Genomic DNA, 10,934 nt, shown 5'->3' with positions numbered 1-10,934 from the left:
GCTTTCCTTCCCTGTTTGCTACCCATTGCTATATAACGTATGACCGCCTGATTGTGATAATTAAACGTATTTATATCGCGTGTTAATGAGTCGGTCTGTATTTACCTTTTAATAACCCGCACAAGGTTTAGTCGAAAGGATATAGAATTAGCGTTGTCAGTCCGTCTTTCTATTGGTCCGCCCGTCCGTACGTTTTTCCATACGGCCGAATGCATTTACTAAGTATCATATGGACAGAAATGTACAACTTAGACGAAGTGAGTGTAACTATAGGACAGTGGTCTGGATCTGGGCAGTATCACAATAGTCATTTCAATTCAATTAATGCTTAAAGTGTCCGTCCGAAGCAATTAAACTTTATTATTTTGCTGAAAGACAGGGATTAATTAAACATGTATGCAACAATTATATTGCGGAGTTGCTCCAGCATGAAACGTCTAGATTGGGTCAGTTACACAACAGTTATTGCCCTTCAATTCAGTTTAAAACAACGTTGAATAGTCCACTAGAAGTCATTATTGTGTTACTAATGAAAATAATTAATCAACCGTAAATACGAAGTGTGGATATCTGTAGATCAGTCGTTTCTACACACCATAAATATTGAAACTGGTATATATATTTACGTTCGAAAATCAATGTTTTATGGCTAATTGCGTTACAAATGCTTTACGAAAAGATATAAAAACTGCGATCTGATGTTTTGCCAGCAGTCTTATACCAGTTTTAATATTTATGGCGAAGAGTCCTAAGAGAAGAGACGCATCCACCAAAACACCTAGGAACACCATGAAGAGATAGGCGCCTACCTTTTTATTAATAATCCTCTACTCACGGAACGTACGGCTAACGACGTTAAAATACTTCATAGCGCAGTCCGGCATCTCGGAACCACCAAATTCGTCAAGATTATGGATAACTCATGCAGAGCTAATAACTATTTATAGCATGAAGTAGAGTAAACGACGTATTTTTGCTATTTATTGCTTTGTTCGTTAATAAAACAAACAAAAAATGGCCAGAAAGGAGAATGCCGTTTAACCATCTTACCTACTATATGAAGACTACGTTTGTATTTCTCGAAATGTCTTAAATCATGTTACTTTTTCATTACGCAAATGGCTTACTCAATCTTCACATCAAAAAAGAGTTTATCATCAAGGACATATTAACCTGGTTTATAGGTTTGTGTTACCATAAAGATTATTTCGTTAGTTAAAGTTTAAGTAAAAAACACTTAAGAACGTAAATATTACACCAGTTATAAAAATAGTGAGCTACGCTTAATTCTGCTACATTAAAGGGGCTTAAACTGTTTCAAGAAATAAGGACCTGAGTGATCTGTCCGTGTCAAGTTATATCAGAATCTTTCATCTAAACCGTTGTAATACTGATGGATAATAAATAAACTTGCATAATTGACAGTACGGTCCAAAGCATGCCTTTGTGCACATACGTTATTGACGTTAACGTATGATTTAAACGCATTTATATAAACGTTAAAACGTGCATCTACAAATGTAAGCATCGGTGGTTCAGTGGTAGAATGCTTGTCTGCCACGCGGGCGGCCCCGGTTCGATTCCCGGCCGATCTTTTTACAATAAATCTTCCCCTTTTCATGAGATACAAAAGAACGAGTGTACAAAGGTGTGACAAAACGGGACAGATGTATTGGTACTTGCGCCAAAACACACGACAACGGTTTTGATCATTGTGTCATAAATTAAAACAATATCAGTCTAAACGTCCCTCCGCACAAAAGACAAACACATGTTTGCAGGGGACAAGACTTCCATATTTATTTTGGCAACTGTTGAAGCAGTGTGGCATACACAAACGCATACAAAAAACACAAGTTCTCTACATAAATACTTTTACAACACTTCTTAAAATCTAATAACATTATACATTCAACACCTTCAACTAATATTATTTCTTCTTCCATCTAGGACAACATCGACTTCCTTCTGTTCCTTTGTCTAAATATTGCCGGCCCCTTCGGCACATGCCCTGATCAAACCTGTATACTACCAGGCGTCAACAATTGATAGTAACAAAGTTTCAAAGAGTCTTAATTACACCTCTTAATCTTACTTATGATACAGATTTGATCATATATCCTTCATAGGAATGACATCCGCCCATGAAAAACACCCGGTGGATAAAACGTGTTACCGTAGCGTTGCACGTAGGGCTTAACTACAACAGACAAGTACAAAATTGCTGTAGGAGACTGCAAAAAAGGCTCGCTCTAAATCGATTCATGCCAATGTAAAGTTGTGTTTTGTGAGGGGTCGAAATGGTCAGTTTCAGTACTGACATATGGAAATTGTATTAGCCTAGGTTCGTTTTATTACATATATATAATGCAAACATGGATGAGTTCACAAATCGTATTTAAATAATGCAGGACATCTTTTAAGCTTTATTTTACTTTAAGACAGATTTTGAGTAATATACCTTGAAACGTTTTGTAAAGAGAACTTTGTTTAAAAAAAAGCTGCATTTTGTGTATTTTGAAGTGCTGAAATTAGAACGAAGCACTATAAATGACAATAAGGCTAATTCAATTTTAACAACAGCGTACAAATAGATGATTTCAAAATTTTAAATAGAAATGAAAAACAAATGTTCGTATTTGTTTTAATATGTATAACATTAACATACAAAAGAATGCGTTAAAAGGTTTAAGAAGCAGAACAATTTGTAGGAACCGTTTTATGAAATGAGCATTTGTTGCAAATGTGCAAGGTAATTACATTTTATTCTAGCAGTTCGATGATTACGAATGGGAATAATAATGTCAGAATTTTAAAAGCAATGGGAAAGGATTATTGAAAAGTTTTATAAATGGAATAAATTTAGTTGTTTCCACAAATGAATGTTATCATTGTGTATCAAAAGTTCAACGGAAAGGTTGGTATACATTATGAGCATTCATTAAAAGAACAAAAAAGCAACTTTATACACGGTTATATACATTGGCAAATAGTTATTGAAAAAGAAGAAAATGTTTACAATGTACAAGTAAAAAAATAAATGTGTGAAATGATCAATCTCATCGGACGTTGGCCGATCCCATCTTCCGTGCAGGAATCTGGCGAGGACGGCGAATGATTTGTGTAAACATTAAGCGTGCATTTTCATGTGCTAATATATTATGTATTACTTTGCAAACTTTTATGTGTGTATTTGTTTAGTTATCATTTATGTTTTGTTTCACTTTCATGTACACTAGTACATTTATTATTATTATAAATTTGACTGACAATTTCATGTTTTATGTGTTCATTTAATGACCTTATTTATAACACCACCTATTATCTATTGTCCAGTTTGTCACTTCTTTCATTGGTGTCATTCGCACTTCTTTAATAGGTGTAATTCCCACCCTATTAAAGAAGTGCCTCTAATACAATGTATAGGTGGTTCACTTGGGTAACCAAATGGTTCACTTCGTCCTGCAACCGAGGAAACCCACTTGTCAGACCTGGTAAACGTTCAGTACTCACATGCCGTCAGTTTACAACAAATAGACGAAACAACGCAATAACTCAACCCGTCAAAGAAAGCATTAATTACATACCCGTCTTTGTTTCAGTTTCTTCAATCAAAATGTAAAATAGCTGCTGAGAAATGCGTGCTCTTGTTAACAAACAAACGCGCAAACTTACATCGACGGCGCGTAGAATTGCTTTGCGCATGCTCAAAAATTGAAAGGAGTTATTGACCTCCGGGCCTTTGTTTATACGCCTCGAAATCGACAAATTACTTTATTACTTTACACTTTTTGCTAAGTAGGTGAAGAAAAACTTTTTCACAAAAGATAAATCGAAATCACTCTAACAGTAGTCAAAATAGTATAATTCTCTAATTCTACATTTTCAACAATACTTTTCTGTGTATACACTTAAAATCGAAAGGCTAAAATCAATCATTTCCGTCTCCAGTACGATCTCATAAACCAATCACTAAAAAAAGGCTCGCTCTGTGGAGCCTAATAAACCCTAATTCATTCCTCAGAATATAGGATTTAATGAATCCATCCGGACATGTATGTATGTATGTATAAACACATATCAAACATGTATACAAATATACTTTTTCGAATTTAAATAAAATCGATGTTCGCTGTTAGAAGTCAAGCCTAGAACTGATTTGCCCGCCAATATAAACGACCACCCTAGATCGAATACCACATAACTTTCACGTTAAAATGACCCGCGCATTTGCGCTCATAACACGTTTGGACATTCGTTCTGCCCTATACTTCGTAACTGCCAGATCAATTTATCATGGTGTCGTCCTTAAATAAGACTATTGAAGATCCCTGTGACATTAATCAAGAGTACAGTGTTCACACATGTGTCATTAAATAAGACCACAATGTTTACCCTTCTGTCATTAAATAAGACCATAGTGTTTACCCTTCTGCCATTTAATAAGACCACAGGGTTAACCCTTCTGTCATTTTATAAGACCACGGTGTTTACCCTTCTGTCATTTAATAAGACCACAGTGTTTACCCTTCTGTCATTTAATAAGACCACAGGGTTAACCCTTCTGTCATTAGATAAGACCACAGTGTTGAACATTGTGTCATTTAATAAGACCACAGTGTTTACCCTTCTGTCATTTAATAAGACCACATGGTTAACCCTTCTGTCATTAGATAAGACCACAGTGTTTACGCTTCTGTCACTTAATAAGACCACAGGGTTCACCCTTCTGTCATTTAATAAGACCACAGTGTTGAACCTTGTGTCTTTAAATAAGACCACAGTGTTTACCCATGTGTCATTAAATTAAACCACAGTGTTAATTTTTGTGTAATTAGACAATCGAACAGTGTTTACCCTTGTGACATTAAACAATTCCATAGTGTGACATGTAACAAGAGCTCAGTGGTGATCCTTCTGTGATTAAATAAAGACCAGACCTGACCCTTTAGTCATAAAACATGGCCATAGTATTAACCCGTGTATTATTAAACATGACCACGGTCTTTTAATATCCTTGTCTTATTTTAAAGACAACAGTTCTGATCAGTGTGCGATTAAACTTGATCAGTGATGTCCCATTCGTTATTTTACAACAGCAAAGTGTTGGCCAGTTTATCATTAAACAAGATCCATGATGGCCCTTTTGTCATTTAACTAAAGCATTGTTGACCCTTGTATCATTAAACAAGAGAACTGTGCGGACCACAGTTATCATTAAACAAGATAACAATGTTGACCCGTGTATTATTAAACAATAACAAAGTGTTAATTCTTATGTCATTAAACAAGACCAGTGTTGACATGTGTACCATTAAAACAGAACACAGTCTTGACCCTTGGGACATTAAACAAGATCCCAGTATCAACCCTTGTATCATTAAACAGACATCAGTGTAGACACTTGTATCATTAAATAAGAGAAGTGTTGACCACTGTAATCAGTAAAGTAGACCACAGTGTTAACCCGTGTATTATTAAACAATACAACAGTGTTGATTCTTGTGTCATAATACAAGACCACAGTGTTTTACATAATGCCACAGTGTTGATTTCTGCATCATTAAACAAGACCAAAGAGTTTACCCGTGTGCCATTTAACAACACTACAGTTTTGACCCCTGTGCCATTAACCAGCCCAATGTTGACCATTATTAAAGCTATATTGTTGACCATAATCCCAGCATGCACAAATATATTACTTGTATTTGCATAACTAGTGACTACCTGCAGATTTCTTAGTAGTTATCATTAACAGCGCTTAAGTTCAGCGAAATTTCCAAATATATCAATCAAAATTGAAAAACATGTTTAAACTTAATTCTGAACTCCATATCAAGGGCTCAATGCAAATGGTTGTACATCCCTGATATTGTGAGAGTAACGTTTGCTTTGTGCTAAGCCTTCGCGATGGATTTTGAAGACGTTGCAGCATGTTTATAAATGCGTTAGTGTAAAAGTTAAACACTGAAAGTAATTGACAGTTCCTACATTTACAATACTACTACAATTACTCGAGCATATTTGTATTCAATTACTAACTGGGATATCTCATGATCATTGGATAACCTGGTTTTCACAAGACAGCACATGGCTTTGTTTGTGAACAGCTGAGGTAACATTTAAAAATGAAAAACATCCTTTAACAATATGCACATTTTGAATTTAAAATTTGGCCAAAATACTAGAACTTTCCATATGAAAAACGTTTGTAATTTCTCGAAAGTTCTTAAGCCTCATTAAACTTATTTCGTTGATCTAAATTACTTACTCAATCTTCATTCCACTATATAAAAAATAGTTTATATCATTAAGGCCCAATTCAGCTGGTTAATAGGGCTGTGTTATCATAAAGATAATTTCGTTAGGTAAAGATAGAATCCAAAAACTATTAAGCAAGCCTTGTTAATATCACACAAATTACACCAAAGCAAAATAAGGGCCCTCAGTTTAATACTGAAATAAGGGGCTTAAAATGGTTCGTAAAATAAGGACCTAGTACTATTTTCATGCATTGATCAGATTAGTAAACTAATTACATGTATATTTTCTGCATCATACTGTCGCTTTACATACTTTGATTGTTTTATTTTTTCTAAAACGTAGCAGCAATGATAGGAAATAATTAAACTTGCATAACTGACAGACCGGTCGAACACATGCCTTCGGGCACATACGTAATTGACGTTAACGTATGATTTGAACGCATTGATACAAACGTAAAAACGTGCATGTACATATGTAAGCATCGGTGGTTCAGTGGTAGATCCAAATATACGAAAGGTTGTCATTTATCTTTTTCATGAAAAGCAAATATACTAGTGTACATAAGTGTGACAAAACGAGACAGCTGTATTTATAATAAGGTCATAACAAAAGATCCTAGTTTTGACTATTTTGCCCTTTAAGACAAAACTACATGGTTCATCATTGTGTTCTTAAACATGAGTTACCCAAGCTATTAGGCAAAAGACCCAAAACTATTATGTAAGTTACCCCATCTATTACTAAGCGACAACAAGAAACTCCAAGAGACTACGACCTTTTGATCAGCTGACATTGGATCTGTAATGCAGCTGGTAATATATTAAGGAGCAGGCAAATTAGCTCAGGATCCCTCTTTTTGGACTTGAATTCTCTTTTGGCTCAATATAAGATTTCAAAGACAAACTTCTTTTTATTCCCTATAATCACGAACAATTGCGGAATTAATGTGTTTGATAAAACGCAGTCCAACTACAATTTTGTGGAGAAGGGTAGTTGTGCAACTGAAGGACTAATTCCAATTGAACAAATTTAGGAACTACATTGAACAGTTTAACGGCGGACTGTTAACAGGAACAGTGCCGAAGAATGTGGTCTTAATATTGTCATCTGCATAAACCAACATGCTAATGGAAGGGGTACAGATGATTGTAAACTTTGCTTATTACATTGGTTGTCAGGAAAGGCACTCGACAAATGTGCTCAATTTCTTCAATGCAGTCCACAAATGCCTTACCGTTCTTTTAACAGCAAACTTAAGGAAAGGTTTGGTTCAAAGATTCCCGCCTCCGCTCAGGCCAGGTTTGCTGACGCTTCACAGGAAAAGTGTGAGTACATGAACGATGGGGGCTAATATGGTACAGGAACTAGCTGCCGAAGTTTACCGGTCACTTTCGGAGACCTTCACAAACCAGCAGGCGATAGACCGTTTCTGTCAAGGCCTGCAAGATCGTGAAGCTGGTCATAGCACCTGTATGCTTAAGTATACAACCATCGAAGAGGCCATGAATAACATAAGGTTGTTTCAGCATTCCAAGAGTGATATGGGTAAGAGTAAATCGGTTCATAAAGTAGTAGATTATGATGATAACGCAGCAAATGTTTATGCCGTTCAGCATAATACTGGACCTGAGTTAGACATGAGCCTTCTTCAGAAGGAAATACAGAGTATGCGAGAAGAGGTGAAGCGGCTTTGCGAAGCAGACCCACTCAGCAACGTAGCAAAGTTTCAACCGTCCGCGAGGTACGTATAACTGTTTCGTTCGTGATAGTAAGTCACACATGATTGCTGAATGTCCCTACAAGAAGGACTTTAAGGCATTTGTTTTAAACGCAAAAGGGGACAATCCTCGACCCAACAATACACAGGCTCAAACCTAGAAGAACGAAACGAGAAGCAAACTTGTTTCTAATGAGACCGTACCATCTGATACATTACAAGACGCCCCATCTGCAGTCATTGTTTTATTTAATGAGACCACAAATGACATACAGCCAGAAGAACATGTCGAAACACCTGCTCCTTGTTCGACACCAGGCCCCCTCCCTGCCAGCTGATGGTACAGTTCTAGACGAGATTGCAACTCCTCTCAAGGTTTGTCTGTTGAAATCCATTTCAGCATTCGCAAAACCGTAATGTGAGTTTGTTCTGGATTGTGATGTGTCGGACAATTTCGTTAGCGCAAAGCTATTGCAAATTCAGAACGATGCAGAACATGTTAGTGCCTAAAGCAGTTATGTCCTAACGAAAGAGGAGCAGATATATTGCACTACGAGAAAGGAGCTGTTATCAATCGTTAGATTTACTCAGCAGTATGGATACTATTTGTTCAGTAGAACTTTCAAGGTCCGAACCCACCACTCGAGTTTGACATGGTTGTTGAACTTCAAAGAACCGCAGGATCAGCTAGCTTGTTGGATTGAGGAATTGGCTCAGTTCAACATTGTCTTGGAGTGCCGATCAGGAAAGAAGCAACATCCTGGTCACTGCAATTCATATGTAGCTTAACGTTTCAGTTGAAAATCTTCCTTGCGGTGGTTGTAATTATTGTGCGAGGGCTGACAACCAATGTGGTTCATTTTCCCGTGAGGTAGATGCAGTTTCGGTGGCCGCGCAGAAGGCTATGGTTGTGGAAAGTCGTGCCTTCAGGAATCCAGCATCCAGGAGCGTGTGTCAAGGATTGGAGGCTACAGCCGCATTGGAAAGTGCGCAGCAGGCACATAGTATTTCTTGGCCGGAGGGCTCAGTAATACAGAGTGAGATTGTGCACAAGGGGTCAGCCAGTGCTCAATACGTTACAGAGCAACACCACCATGTCAGCGACAACAGTGACAAGCCGGAGGACCGAGAGGTATCTCCGCAAGCAGCTGTTACTTCTCCGCCAGTTATGATAGCCGATAGAAGATGAAAGTACAGCCATTGTAAAATTTAAGATAATGCACACATGTTAGAATAGTTAACCCGGACAAGGTATTTAACCACAATGAAATATGGTTAACATACTAAACAGTCATTCTTAATATTCTAAATCTTAGATTTTAGGACCGTTAATCGTTTAAGAAACAGACACTTCTGAATGCCTGAACTGATAATAAACAAAAAAAACCATGTGCTTTTAACAGTTAATGCAATAGTTAAACGTTTAAGACAAGAACAGTAAAGCCTTCATTCAAAGCGTAAATATAGAATAATATATATACCTGGTTCTTCTGACGAACCAAAGGTCCTTACGTTATATTTAATGAATAAAAAATTAAAAAAAATGGTCAAACACAGTCGTTTGTTAGGAAAACTTTTTATCAGTGTCGTTGAACGAAGACACAAAGCGCTAATGCTTCAATAAATAACGGTCACAGTACACTATAATTCCCTAACTTCTGACAGCGGTTACTTCCCTTGGACCTTAAAGTAGCGTAGATGATGCGAGAGGTGTGTGTATTTACAAGTTCTGACGACTTCATAAATTTTTATTCTAAGGAAGACCTTTGTGGCTTAATTGTTGTAAATAAAAGTGTTATCATAGTTTGAATTGAAAAAAGTGTATAGGATACAAAGCAGATTAACAGTGACTACCATGTTAGATGCGTAGTTGAGATTTTATACATCACACGTTTTGAGGATGTTGTTATACTTGCCCATATGACATCCACAAATGTCAAGATTTGCAAAGGTTTATTAGATGACCTACTGTTTATGACATTGCAACGCTATGTTATAAGTTATTATGCTTTTCCTGGGTCACATCCTTTCTGCAATTTCTTCTAGAACTAGTTATGTTAGGACTGCCAAGCTGTATACTGGGTATATAGCGCGTAGCTAAGTGCGGGGCATACGGTGTGTGTAATTCCTCAAGATCGAATGGATCCTAATTATAATTGACAGTGGGTATCCTCAGAAAAGGAGATTATGATCAGGCTGTTTAGTCATTGACTCTGGTTGATCATGATGTTGTCTTCATCAGCCAATTGTTCGAACGTTCGCCTTTTGAAATTAGTTATGAGATGTATTGCAAGGTATAGCAACATAATAGTACAAGTGATCCAGATATTTGTTCTAATCTTTCTTGGAAAACAGTATCCAGAAAATATTTCCTTAAGTGTTTCCTGTGGTCAGGAATATGTGATTAAACAGGATTCAGTATGTCTACATTGAGTTATCTTAATATATGGAAATATTAGGGACATGAAACGCTACATTAAAGGAGTGAATAATTGTTTCGATATTGCTGAAATATGAAGTGTTAAAAGACGTTATTCCTCTTAATATGTCAGGGAACTTGGTGAATGTTTGAAATAAACCAGCAAGAAAATTTGTTTTCACTCTGGTGCAAATTTGGATTTTTGGACAATTCAGCAGCGTGGCGTGTTCGATATATTATATTGGATGATTGCAGCGATTGATTTAGTAGTTAATACAAAGGAAACACAATCCTGATAAAGTAAAATCGGCGACACTGGTGGCAATGCTGGGATCTATAAATATCGTAATCATGGTTTAAGTGAGAAACGGCGACACTGGTGACAGCGGTCGGATTTCGAAGTAATACAACTCCGGATAAAGTGGGATACGGCGACAGCATTTAGCAAATAAATATGAATGATGTAAATGGAATATCACATTCGTGGTCATTCATTACGAAAAAAATCCAAAAACAATCGCCAAGACTCGT

This window comes from Mya arenaria, chromosome 7 (assembly GCF_026914265.1).
Source record: "Mya arenaria isolate MELC-2E11 chromosome 7, ASM2691426v1".
NCBI classification, from domain to species: Eukaryota; Metazoa; Mollusca; class Bivalvia; order Myida; family Myidae; genus Mya; species Mya arenaria.
The sequence above is the reverse complement of the archived record's forward strand: the minus strand, read 5'-3'. Positions refer to the sequence as shown.